This window comes from Cupressus sempervirens, chromosome 2 (assembly GCF_028749045.1).
Source record: "Cupressus sempervirens isolate cs-2001-9-10 chromosome 2, ASM2874904v1, whole genome shotgun sequence".
Lineage (NCBI taxonomy): Eukaryota > Viridiplantae > Streptophyta > Pinopsida > Cupressales > Cupressaceae > Cupressus > Cupressus sempervirens.
Window position 1 is genome coordinate 267,849,154 of NC_143119.1, and position 15,473 is coordinate 267,864,626.

Sequence of the window (15,473 nt, forward strand, 5' to 3'; positions counted from 1 at the left end):
GGGAATTCCCACCCGTGGCATTAGAATTAGGAACCCAATTTGCAATTAAAAAATTGTGGTATCTAATTCTAATTTAGCCATTATGAGAATCAGGCACCCAATATTTAAACAATTGGGTACCTAATTATTTAAAAATTGTGTGCCTGATTTAGAATTAGGTATCTGATTATTTAAATATTGGGTGATCAAATCGGAAATGGGTACTCAATTGTTTAAAAATTAGGTACCTGATTCATAAACTACCCATTGAGCCCTAAAAGATGCCCCACAAACCACTTTTCAATCATTGCAATGATTGAATGATAGTTTCAAACTGCAACAACTAATTTCTGTCAAAATTATTTTGTTTTCTTGTCATCTTCTACAATTTGCAAGATATTGATTTGAATTCAAAATTGGTGCAAACATGGGATCAAAACAATGAAGAAAGAAGAAAATAAAAGTTCTGAAAAATAAGGAGATTGCAACAAACAAATAGAAAGAATCACACCTTCAACAAGAGAAAAGGCAAAGAATTAGAGAGTTGAGCAATGCTTTAGAAGAGAAAGACATTGATGATACCATAATGGATGAAGAGGCTGAAGAAGAGAACCCAATACAAGAAGGTTCAGGTGCACATTCTAATCAAACATTCAATATAGGTGGGTCTCTAAACTCTTAAGTTTTTTCTCATGATGAAATTGGTGATTTTTAGAAGCGGGTTACAATTTAAATGATTTAGGTTTTCTTCATGAGAATATATTGCCAAATGATCATGCACAACAAAATCCAATGGAAATGCAAGTCCCGGAAGACATACCAAGAAAAAACGAAATGAGATTCAAATTCCAAATAAAATTGAAAATAATAATGGTATGAATGTAGACATGGAAACACCAAGTACTAAACAAACATGTTTGAATGATACTGAAGTGCGTGAACATAATTTTCATTTTTCTAATGATGTGCTAGATAATCTTCATGGATTGATTTGGTGGAGATAGATTATGACACATGCTAATAGATTATATAGACCTTTTTTATAATAAGAAATTTGGGTTTCAATGTCAGTTGATGTTGCAACTAAATTAAATGTCTAGAATACGAAAAGTTAATGAAAAGGTTAGGAATGTATGCAAAAACCAAGAATAAAATTAGTCTTTAAAACAAGTTGTATCCACTATTGCTAGTTTCTTTGATGTTATCAGAAAGAGAAATTGCTCTAAAGATAAGAATGCAACGCAATGAGCAATAACAACAACTTTAGTTAACAAATTAGCTACTGAAAAGAGATTGATTAGTAACATAAGTTGATATCTTAATGTGAATTGTAAGACTTTAGAAAGAGATATAAAGAGAAGGGTTAACTTTGAATGTGATCCAACAAATAATTTGTGGACTTCTAGTGGTAGACTCTCGAGATCTGATCTGAAACTTACTAGTGAAGTCAAAAGTTTGGTTGACTTTTTTTGGCATGATAGTACAAGAGTATCTCTTAATTCAAGAGATGTTCTTAAAATTGAGATTTGGCTCAAAAATACATGATCCACATCTTAAACACCTTTCGAACATGACTCAAACTAAATTGTTCAGAAAATTTTTAGATGATAAGGTGTTATCTATTACCATTAGTCAAAGATCTTTTGAAAAGTGTAAACCATGGTGTATAAGGATTAACAAGGAAAGAGTCACATGTAAAACTCATGTTCAATTTTTTTACCATTATGACGTATTTTGATCTATATGTGGTACCATGCATAGTAAAGAAACGTTGTAGGAATGTGGTATAAAAATACCACATCAAACTATAAAGGATTTCATATCAGGTTTGTTTTGTAAGCCACCTAATGACCAATATTTTCTTTTAAATGCATATCTTTTTGGTACATGTGATAGGTGTGATAGTCTTTCTTTGTTAGATGAATGTTTCCATGAAAATACTTTGACTACTTTTGAACAAAAATTAGTTGATGTAAAAAGATTCAAAACTGTTGAATATCCATTGAAGGATGGGAAGATTGGAAGGAGGTGTGATCTAGTTACAAATAAAGTTAGTTGTCATGCATTTATGGATGATTTTAAGAGTGTGCTCATACCAAAATATGCTAAACACTCTCAATATGCTAGATGGCTTAATGGACAATTTTGCATATGTAAGAATATGTTCCAATTGGTACTATACTTTTAGTTGTTGAATTTGTAGGGAACTACACACTGCAACTACAAGATGAGGTACAAGCACAATATTACAATTTAATGCAAGTAGCATTTTTTGTTCATATAGTTATAGGCATGCACTTGATATTATAAAGGAGGATAGAAAAATATTGAGAGAGAACCATTTCTATATGAGTGATAACAAACTTCATTCATTTGAGTTTGTCCAATATTGTTTCAAGGTCTCTTATGGTAATTTAAAAGAGAGACAAATTCAAATGACACAACATTGGATATGGTCAGATAATTGTACAAGACAATTCAAGAATGCTAGAATGTTCTATTGGTTAAGTTGGACACATAGAAAAACTAATATCCAACATGTGTGGAGTATTTTTGAGGGTAGACATGGTAAAGGAAAACATGATGGTACTGGTGCGTGTGTAAAGAGATCCCTTTACAGAGAGAAACTAAAATTTGAGGAAAAAAACAAATTAAAAAATGCACATGAGATTATGGAATGGTGTAACAAATATTTATACATAGGATCAAGTTAGAACTGTACAATCAGATGTCTGTTCTACCTAGTTGAAGAGAAGAATATCCTTTCAAGGTATGACTCTGACACAATTAGTGGGCCAACTAAATGATATAGTAAATGAAGGCCCAAATGTTATATTTGCATCAGAAGACTATGGTTGTATTTCATACCTCATATAACCTAGTATGTACAATTAATTTTTTTTTGTGATCATGCTTCAATTTATATTATTTATTTATGTACATGTCATTAATATAATTCAAGTACATGTCATTAATATATTATAAATATTTATGTACACATTTTATTAAATTGTTTGTAAACATGTACTTTATCTTATCTTGTAGGACATATTTATGTTATTATTGCACCTAATGATAATGATGAACACACTCAGTATTGGCTAGCTAGATGTGTGGAACCTAAGAAAATATTGATGTAGTGCCTACCCTCATTCACATCTTTTCTAGACTTATTATTGGTATTATTATCAAACTTTGATGGACTAGTTTTATGTTGATGGATTAGTGGTATTGTTTTGACACTATCAGACATTATGTTATGGATTTAGTGGTTATATGATGAGATCATTTAGACTTTACATTTCATGTATGATGATCATTATATTGTTTTTAGTTATTAATGATGATTAGTTAGATGGTTTATTATCTCATGTGTTTTATTATGGATACTTACCCCATACTTGCATGTGTATGGTGTGCGTGTTTTCTTATTGTATGGAATTTTTGATGTGGTTAAGGAAGGGAGTCATAGTCACCTGCTTAGTCGGGATCTACACGATGCACCACTTCCTGCCATTGTCTGTTTAGCTTAGCATTATATATTGTATGTACATGCATAGTTTTCCTGTAGGTTGCAGGTACTGGGTATCGACTTCCCTGAATTTCCAAGATGAGCGTACCCTATTATACTATCTCAATGATAAGAGAAGGGAGATAAATTCTCAAGTCCAAATCCCAAACCCTAAAAACCATTTGTCCTAGTGAGTTAGGACAAGTATCAGAGTTGAGTACCCACTGAATGTGTCAGATGACATAATTCATGATTTTTAACCCTTTAGACTGATTTTGTGTGAATTGTTCTATGATGGGTTTTCATATTTTATTTTGGAGGTCTATGGTGAATTTTCTATTAATTAAGTCTTAATAAATAGATTTAATTAATAAATTATTTATTTGAGAAAATCAATAAAATATCATGATCTTTGATATTTTGATTATAATTAATTAAATGAGAATTAATTGAGAGAAAAGAATTAAATAAAAGAAAATTAGAAATTAAAATTAATAATAATTATAAAATAATAATAAAGTAATAAATAAATAATAATAATAAAAGTTATAAAAATTAAAATAAAAGTTATAAAAATTAAAATGGAAGTTATAAAAATTTAAATAGAAATTATATAAAAAGTAAATTGGAGTTATAAGCTTGCATGGGGATTAACGCACTTTCCTATTTCTCATGTGTCAACAACATGGGGGTTAGTGCATTAATTAAGCACATGGTGTCTACAACCCTATGGCTCATCAAAAAGGTTGGAAAAGACCCATGCTTAGTTGGTGACACCTTCTAGCTATTTCTAGAAGCATTCTAGAGGTTTCCTGAGAGCTCTTTATATTCAGGCATCCTTAGAAGCTTAGACATAGCATTTGGAGTGCAATTGGAGCATTAGAGGATTCAAGAATTCTGAAGAAGGGAGATTGCTCTACGAGTTTTCTGAGGAAGAGTGGATTAGCATCAGAATCCGGGTAGATTCTTGTGATTTTACTTATACTATTTCTGCATCATACATTCCTTGTCTTCTTCGTGTCTTCCATATGTCTTCTGAGGAATTTCATATTTTTATTGTATGCATTCTCAATATGGGCAATTGAATTTATTTGGTAATCTTTATATGCATAGATCTGAAAGAAAACGGGGCTAGGGTTTAAAATTCATAGCCAAACCCATTAGCTTATTTATTGGATAAATTTGAAGATCAAAGGTTTAAAGGCAAATTTTGAAAATTAGAATTTCTAAGTAAACTATGTATATTCTTGAATCTACATACACATATACATATATATCATTATATACATATATATATATGTATGTGCTGTGACGGTGATAAACTCTGCGTGTATATACACACACACACACACACACATATATATATATATACATATATATACCCATATATATATATACATACATATGTATATATATATATATATATATATATATATATATATATATATATATATATATAATAATCGAATGTCGAATCACGATAGAGTTTCATGTTAATAGTATTTCATATCGCATGGAAACATTTTTATAAAAAAGCGTTATTGAAAATCGCGTTTAAAAAAAAAAAAATATATATATATATATATATATATATGATGTTGGGCAGGTATTATATACCCCACCCACCGCAGGCCTGCGAGATCGTAGGGTACCTGCGGTGCAGATGTATTAGGCCGTGCGATTTTAAATCGCATTGTGATTTGAGTTGGTTTTAAATTATATAAAGTTTTATTTGCAACGTTATTTCATATGAGATTTGGATATGAATCTCGATTTTGTTGCAATGTCATTAATTATTAAATGTTATTATATATATATATATATGTATATAAGTATATATGTATATATAATTAATTATAAATGAATATTATAAAGTTCTAAATTAATGGATCACTCTGTTAATGATTTAAAATATTGATATTGAGCTTGTCAATTATGAAGAGATATTAATAACTAATTTAATTAAACTCAGTTTAATTAAGATTAGTTATTAGAATATATAATCGAAGTTTTGATTCATTAAGAATGTCAATTTTCAAACAATGTTATATAAACAAAATATTATTAGTTCAATTAGAAAATTGAGTCTAATAGTTTTGGGGAGAAACTTTTATCTATCAAACAAATACATGGGTTAGGAAAAACATGAAATTTCTCCACTTGATATAATTTGGAAAAACATAAACTGAGACTTTTAAATTCAAATTTGAAAACTTAGCAAAACCAAAACATATGTTTACATTGTGTATTCTTTATGCTATTGTTTTGGGTTTTGGGTTGACTAGTGTTGACCAATTGTAGGACGTCTACCAGAGGCTTGGGAGTTATGTGATTGTGATGTCATGATGATGTTTTAATCTCAATTTTTATAACCCAACCATGGTTATGTGATGGAATGCTCTATGTATTGGTTGTAATTACTGATTGTTATAGTTGAGATTCTTATGTATGAGATACTTGACTTAACCATTATTTTTGGTCATCGATTAGTTATCCTTGGTTATTTTCTAGTCACCATGATGGGACTAAGATGTGGATTTATTCTTGATGATGTCATGTTGTGACATGTTTGACTCAACCATTTTTGGAGTCTTTGATCAGTATGATTTGAGATATATTTTGGTTATTGAGAACCATTGGATACTTTGATTATCAGTGATACTTCAGTTGCCAATAGAGAGCTGTTGTGTTCATGATTTTCTATGGATGCTTTCTCATGGAGATTTGATGCTTTTATGCATATTTGATGATTTTATTATAGATTATTTTTGTGATTTTGATATTTTATGATTCCATGAGCATTAGGGTAGAATATCTGCATGTAGTGATGGGAAGGGGCTTGCAATGGGGGCCGGGGCCCTTAGAGGCTGCCAAGGTAACTCATTGTAAGTTAGATTAATAAGTGATAACATTCACACCTAATACTAACTAAATGAACCTAAAAAGATAAGTTTTTTTCTCTCACCCATGCCTTGAGTGCTTGTATAGGCTAGGATGGGAGTAGTGAGAATGCATGGTTGTGACCTTGCATTCTATAGTATGCCTTGTCAGTATGAGAGGATACTAGTGGCTGCATGAGATCAGTATGCACCCATGGAGTTTAGCTAACTACTAGGGTAACTTGTACGTGATAAATGCAACGACACTTTCCCACTTGCATAGTAGGTTCCTACATGTCATTGTGTGCCTCTGGGATTAGATGCTAGTTTTGTGATTGGAACCTTTGAGTTAGTATACTTTTAGGATTCCTAGACTATAGATATTTATGTTATGTGATTTTGATAACCTGTTTGGGACTTGAGATTATCTCCTCAGCACGGTGGGAGTGGACCACTTAGGTACCACGCAGTCGGGTGGTAGTGTATTTTCCACTCTTATCATTTGAGATTCATTGAGACATCGTGGCTGATGCATCCTTCATGATGGTGGATATGTATCCTTTCTTTGATGATTAGCATATGTTAGATGATGTTATCTTATGCTTTTATTTGCATGTTAGATTACTTTCTACATATGATGTTGTATATGTTAGGAGTGACATTCCTACTATGTTAATACCGATGATCTCTTCGGTGATTTGGGATGTTATGCATGGAGGGATGGCTAAGATCCACAATGGTCTAATGATGCTATTAACGATTGGGAGGAACCATGCACTTAGTTTATTATGTTTGATTTTTATGATGGATGTATATCTTCTATGATGATGTATCATGTGATTGTCTTTACTTTGATGTATCATGGATTAGAATAGGATGATGTACTTTATTTCACATATGTATATTCTTTTAAGCCTTCATACCCTGTGACATGTATAGTGGATGATTGTGCATTCTAGAATGTAATTCAGAAAGGACATTTGTATATTGGATGTATCATTATTATTTCATGTGGATGTTGTATTAGATGGATTCATGTATGTTAGTTGACTTAGATGTAATTCATGTTAAGGGATCCTTAAAGAATGTTAAGTATGTTATGTTTACTTTTAGATGAACATTTCTATTGCTTCCATTATTGTGAATAAGTTATATGTGGTATTTACTTTCATGAAAAAAAAAAAAAATGCTACTAAACTTAGTGAAATTCTAGGTTAATTCTTTGGATCCCTTGGCAGGGCATTACAATTGATATGCCTTCAAGTAGATGATGATGGTTTTGAGTATCCAATTGGGTCTATCGTTATAGCTGGCACCTGGCTATGTACATACCTAACAAGAAGACATGGTTTGCCAACATTTGAAGACTACCAATCAGAAAAGAATATTTTACACTATTCTCATTTGGTTGTGGCAACAAATATCAAATTAGAAAGATACAAAGGGAGATCCACCAATAAGGTATTATGGACAATTTCAATGGATGAGCATGAGACAATCATAGATGCATTGCAAAAGAGAGAGGATGTAGATAGTACAATGAGATGACTAAAAAATATACACGTAAGTTTTCTTTGTATTGTGCTCTTTGTGTGTGTGTGTGTGTGTGTGCATGTGCATGCTTATATAATTTAAATGTATGGGTTATCAATAGAAAATTAGAGAACTTATATATACCTCTTATTTAGGTCTCAAGTACAACTTATGAAAATTTAAATGTTTATGGTGGATCCAACATCAACATCTTGTGCAATTACACATAGTGAGTACATACATTGCACACATATTTACATAATACAGATAGCTCTTATTAATTTATGTTTTTATTAACATTTCAAATTTTATTTTTCTTTTAAAATTTTAATTTGTAGGACCTCATTTGAAGGAATGTGTTTAACCAATTTTTTAATTTTGAAACCAAAACATGTTGTAAACATTAAAAAACATGAGTTCATTTCTATTTATGTCCTTTACATTGTGTTACATATATATCACTTCACTTGTTTTAAATTTATATGACTTCACTTTTTCTAATAATATATGAGTTCAATAGTGTAAAATATAGGAGTTCACTTCTATTTAAAAGTTAAAGTTGTGCACTTGATATCAATTTCTTTATCAATTGAAGTAATGACCTCCTATATTTTTCTATTACTTTTACATTCAAACATATCTAAATTAATGTTCTTATATTTAATTAAAATTATCAAAATTATTGTTCATGTACCATATACTAAAAAAATTTGTCATAACATGAATTAAACATGTTACAATAAAGAAAACGGTTCATATTTATAATATGATAACACAATAATCTATACTGGATACACTAGTATGATAATCTAAGTCATAAAAATATATAACATAGTCTTTAACATGTCATAACATGATCTATGAAGTCAAAAAAATATATTATATAGTTTTAAAAAATTTCCTAATACAAAGTGTATCATAATAAACAATATGTGTATAAAAACACAATCTAATGGTGCCAAACGACCTAATCTATCTAATCTACAGTCTCTTTACTCCATGTGAAGAGGACTTAGATGGATCATCCTGTGTAACATGATGTGTCTCATCATGTAGGACATCCTATGGGGCATCGTGTGCCACATCTTGAGAAGACAATATGTACAACATTAATTTAAATGAGTTTAACAATATAGCTTGCAAGTAAATTAAAATATTTAGTACTTATTTAAAATAATACCATGTGAGATAGGTATCCCTCTATAACAAGAGGAGGTACACTGTGAAAGCTACCAAATGTGGTAGTGGTGAGGTCTTGTAATAGAATACATAAATTTTAAAATTTTGATAAAGATCATAATGAACTATGTATAAATCACAATGCTGGCCTGAAAGGATGATGTCTGTAACTCCATTTGGATTAGTCTTGTAGTCCTAGTAGGGTAAGTGCACCAAGTTGTGGTGTGAAAAGGGGAGTATTAAGTGGCTACTTTTATTTTTTTCTTGAAATCAATAATTTTTGAACTTCAACAAGAATTTGAAGATAGTTACGCTCAAAATTTTAATGTATGACAAAAACAAAAGTAGTAGTCATTTGAATCTAGTTTCTAAATTACTAATGTTTTTCAAAATGGTTTAGTTTTAAGTCCTCAAAAAAGAGGGCCCACAGAAAGTGGTACTATTTTTGCAAAAAAATATATAACGTAGTGCAAAGTGTGCCCCCCTAGAATTTTAACATTTTTTTTGAAATTATTTAATCGCTCTAGTCAAAAGTTACCTAACACCATGTAGTTTATCCAAAAAAAAATGGTAATTTTATAATGTGTATTTTTTTAATGAATTTTGTAATCGAACACATCCCAAAAATATGAAATATCAGTGTGCTCCCCCTATAAATGATTGAAAACTAATCTAAAATAAAAACTTCTTTTTTTCAAAGAGTGTAGAATGGAATCTAGTTTCTAAACAACTAAGTTGTGAAATTCCAATGAACAAGCTAAAATCTACAGCCCAATTAGTACATGTTGGTTTTTGAGAGAAAATGGACATACATTCAAAATAAATTATAGTTAAAAGGCTTGAAATAGTTAAAATTATAAATAGATTATATTATTATATAGCTAACATGGAGATCTACAATATCATGTAACTTTTTTAAATTGATGCTCAACCACACAGAAACTTGAAGGAGAGCACACAAGAAAAATTAATCATTTTTTGTATGCTTGTTGTAAAACATGTCTTAGGCCAGTTTAGAGACTCCAAACCTTTGGGTTGGATCCCCAAGGAATATCCAAGCCTTAGGCTTGGTAGAATCCAAATCATTATATAGCACGTGCATGCCATATCTTGTGTGTGCTATTCAAAGCATTTTTAAATTCAAGATTACATAGCAGGTATGAACTATAGTGCGTACACACTTTGTAAGCATAAATTTCAATAGAGAGGGAAGGGGAGAGATAAGGAGAGAGGGAGAGAGGGTAGAGAGTGAGAGAAAGAAGAGGATGGGGAGAGAGTAGGAGATGAGAGAGAGAGAGAGAGAGAGAGAGAGAGAGAGAGAGAGAGAGATATGTGTGTGTGAGAAATATATAGTAAAGGAGAGGAGTGGGAGAGAGATTTAGCTAGAGAAATATGGAGATGAAGATCAAAATAGATACATAAAAATATATATAGAGAGAGGGGGAGAGAGAGAGGGAGAGATAGATATAGAGAGAGTAAAGGATGGGAGAGGATGGGAGAGGGTGGGAGGAGGTGCACTGTGAAAGCTACCAAATATGATAGTGGTGATGTCCTATAATAGAATACATAAATTTTCAAATTTTGATAAAGATCATAATGAACTATGTATAAATCACAATAGTGGCCTGAGAGGATGATGTTCATACCTCCATCTAGCTTAGTCTTGTAGTTCGAGCAGGGTAAGTGCACTAAGTTGTGGTAGGAAAAGGGGAATAGAAGTGGCCACTTTTTTTTGAAATCAACAATTTTTGAACTTTGACAAGAATTTGAAGATAGTTATTAAATGCTCATTTTTTAAAGATATGACAAAAAAAAATGTAGTAGTCCTCTGAATTTAGCTTCTAAACTACTAATATTTTTCAAAATGGTTTAGTTTCAAGTCCTCAAAAAAGGGGCCCACTGAAAGTGGTACTATTTTTTAGAAAAAAAACATAACATACTCCAAAGTGTGCCCCCCCCCCCCCAAATTTAAACTTTTATTTTTGAAATTATTTAATCACTCTAGTCAATTGTTACCTAACACCATGTAGTTTATCCCAAATTTTTTAGGTAATTTTATAATGTGTATTTTTTTAATGAATTTTGTAATTGGACACATCCAGAAATGTGAAATATCTGTGTGCTCCCCCTATAAATGATTGAAAACTAATCTAAAATTAAAACTTCTTTTTTAAAAAAAGTGTATAGAATGGAATCTAGTTTCTAAACAACTAAGTTGTTGTGAAACTCGATGGATGAGCTAAAATCTATACCCCAATTAGTACATGTTGATTTTTGAGAGAAAATGGAGATACATTCAAAAGAAATTATAGTTGAAAGGCTTGAAATAGTTCAAATTTGAAATAAATTATATGGTTATATAGCTAACACATAGATTTACAATATCATGTAACTATTTTTATTGATGCTCAATGATGAGGAAACTTGAAAGAGAGCACACAAGAAAAATTAATGATTTTTTGTATGCTTGCTGCAAAACACATCTTAGGCCAGTTTAAAGACTCCAAACCTTGGGTCGAATCCCTAAGGAAAATCTAATCCTTAGGCTTGGTAGAATACAAATATTTATATAGCACATGTATGCCATAATGTGTGCACACTATTCAATGCATTTTTAAATTCAATATTACATAGCGGGTATGTGCTATAGTGTGCATGTACTTTGTAAGCCTAAGTTTTAATAGAGAGGAAAGGGGAGAGAGAAGGAGAGAGAGAGAGGGTGGAGAGAGAAGAGGATTGTGAGAGAGTAGGAGATGGGAGAGGGTGGGATAGGGAGAGAGGGAGGGAGAAAGAGAGAGAAAGAGAGAGAGAGAGATGTGTGTGAGAAATACATAGTAAAAGAGAGGAGTCAGAGAGAGATTTAGCTAGAGAAACATAGAGATGAAGATCAAGATAGATACATGAAAATATATATAGAGAGAGAGTGGGGGGAGAGAGGGAGAGATAGAGATAGAGAAAGTAAAGGATGAGAGAGAGAGAGAGAGAGAGAGAGAGAGAGAGAGAGAGAGAGAGAGAGAGAGAAGGTGGAAGAGAGAGTAGGGTATGGGAGAGGATGGGATATATATTGACATAGAGAGAGAGGTTCAAAGAGAGAGAGAGAGGTGGGATAGGGAGAGAGAGAGAGTATGGTATGGGAGAGGGTGGGATATATATACATATATAGATAGAGAGAGAGAGGGTTGGAGAGAGGGAGAGCGAGGGAGGGAGAGGGGGTAGGAGAGATAGAGAGAGAGGAGGGGATGGGAGAGGGTGAGAGAGAGAGAGAGAGAGAGAGAGAGAGAGAGAGAGAGAGAGAGAGAGAGTAGGGGATGGGAGAGGGTGGGATAGCGAGAGATAGAGGGAAAATGGAGAGAGACAGAGGGAGAAATGGAGAGGGAGGGAGGGAGAGGGAGAGGGAGAGAGAGAGTAGCAGATGGGATAGGGGAGAAAGAGAGAATATGGAATGAGAGAGGGTGGAAGGGGGGGGGGGGGGGAGAGAGAGAGAGAGAGAGAGAGAGAGAGAGAGATTTTACATGCTATAATGCGTACACACTATGTGAAAACACTAAAAAATGGTTATAATGAAAGTTTGGGTCCCTACTGACCCATATTCTCTTTTTTATCTATTGTATGTTTGGTTGTTCTAACATAAAACATGGGTTTCATGCTATTGAAAGCTAGCAAACACCAAAGCCAATCATTGGATACACTATTTGAAGGATTTTTGAACTTTCTTTCATTCTATTAGAAGCTGGCAAACACCAAATTCAATCAATGGATACACTATTTGAAGACTTTTTATCATTATTTCTATAAAAAAAGGTTATTGCAGTCATTTTAAAATATTCTTTGTTATTATAAAGACAAATTTTATTATAATTTGACAAGTTGTTTAATATATAGTGAATTCATTGAAATTTTTATATTTGAATGAATTATTATTTTGAAATGGTTGGAAATTTGACAAGTTGATTAATATATATTGAGTATTCATTGAAATAATTATAATTTGTATATGTATTTGAATGATTTGTTATTTAAAAATTGTAACTAATTTAGATGTTTGAATAATTTGACATATATAAATCATCAACATGCCAAAGAAGAAACCAAAAACTCAAACAACAGAAGAAAGGGAGAGAGATTTGGCAACTAAAAGAAATAAAATGAAACTACTATGTGAACAAAGATAATCACAATGCAATAATGAAGAATTGTCTTTCGAAGAGGAACACAAACCACCGATTAAAAAAAACAAAGAGGAAGAATTGGAAAGACAAAGAGAATAAATGAGACTCTTACACTCAAAAAGACAATTGAATTGTGAAGCTTATGTTGAAGAGATGTTAATTTCTACATCTAACAATGTACACGCTCCATAATGTCATGTTGAAGGCACAACATCAACATATCAAGTAGGTGATATTCCATATTTTGCATCTTATTACCAAGGAAAATCATATTTAGTTCAAGGTACTCAAAACACTCAATGTTATGTTGATGTTCAAAATGTTGAGGGTGTTGGGACTAAAAATTGCATGGTCAATTTTTAGTACCATTGAGAAATTCAAGCCCTATAAATGCTTTTTCATGCACACATACCCGCATATACCTTTGAGCCCTGTGAGGTGTTTAATGTTTCTAACACCTTCCATTTAGCCTATACACTCATTTCATGAAGTTAAATTGACATTTCGAGCTAGTTCATGAAGTCCCATTTTGAGCATTTGTTAAATCTGCATTTTCACCTAAGTGTCAAACAACGATAGGAGCCTATGTTTGCAAGTGAATATCTCACACCCAGAAATGTTTTATGATTTTACACTTTGGAAGTGTCTAGTGTCCATACCTAAGAACCTATGTTTTAGATTTTGAGTCATTTTGAGTCCGTTTGACTAGGTTTTGAATCCCTTAAAGTTGGTAGTTTACTGTTTTCATGCTGATGGACATTGCACACAATTCTGGGAAGCCCTGTTTGACTTGTAATAACTTTGACCCAATTGACCAAAAAGATAAAATTCCTTTTGTGTTGCATTTTAGGGGTTAGAGAGTTGTTATGTTTCAAGTTTCAAATTATGAAAAATCTGTTTGATCAGTTTTCAAATGCGATTTCTATCGTTTTACTAGTGTCAACATTTGCAGATTGATTAGTACCCCTGTTTGTGATGTTATAACTTGAAACCTGTTATAGGTGAGATTGAATGGATTATACCACTACGTTGTACTTTGAAAATACTTTAAGTGTGCTAATTTTCATATCTTGATGAATCCGTCTGCACACTTTCCGAGGTCAATTCCATTTGTAAAAATCGATTTCCTGCCATTGTTTCAATCTACAAAATCCAAGTAGCCCACTTTGACTGCTCTCCATTTGCACCTAGTTATTCATCATGAGCCTAAATCATAGATTCATACTCTCCTCATGAAATAAACCAATGCCCCAATTTTTTTTTCCCCATGTGCTCATTTGCCCAGTTTTCAAAGCCAAATCCAAATGCAATTTGTTGTTCTCTAACATGTTTGCTTGTAGGCAGTTCTGGGAGGTCAACTTTGACGGTCAATATCTTTTGACCTTGAATTTTTCATGAGACAAGATTCGATGGGGTAGAAGTATACAGAACAAAGAATCAATGTGCTAGTTTTTAGAGCATGGTCAGGTGTTTGGATCAATTTTTAAGGCCGGTCAAAGGACCCTCTGGCATTAAATTGGCAATTTGCAGATAAGTGATAAAATGAACTTTAATTGATGGTTCAGTGATCGAACTTGATTCTAATCAGTTCGAGATGATCAATAGATCAATTCAGCATTTTAGTTGTCCAAAAATGAATTTTTTTTAGCCAGACCCACTTTGGGGCTCGACTAATTTTATCAGATTTGATAGAAATGTGAGGATTATGATAAAAGTATGGCTAGTCAATTATGAGGAAGTCAATGCATAAGTAACCTCTAGTTATTTGAAGGAGTGAATAAGGAAAGTGAAGGAAACACGTTATATGCCAGGATATGCATATGCTAATTGATGCAAAAGGAAAACAGAGAGTTGAAAGTTCTTTACTCTAAAGGTATTGAGAAAGACATTGATCAGAGGCTAGATTTACAAACTTTAAGTGAACACATTATTCTTGACCAAAGAATGAGTTTAACAAGTAGCTCTCCGATAGAAGACTCAAATTCAAGGAAAATGCAATCAACATCCCTAAAAGTTTTGTTGTTGAGCAATAGAAGAGTGTCTCATAATAAGCAAGATCTTCTATTCATATCAATACCAATGGTATAAAAATATTTTGAGATATCTAATGATTCACATAATTGTATATTTATACTAGGAATTCAACAAAACTACATAAGTACTCCTCTAAGTATTCTCAACTAGGCCATTGTATTCTCTGATTTATTAAAGAAAAACAGGGGC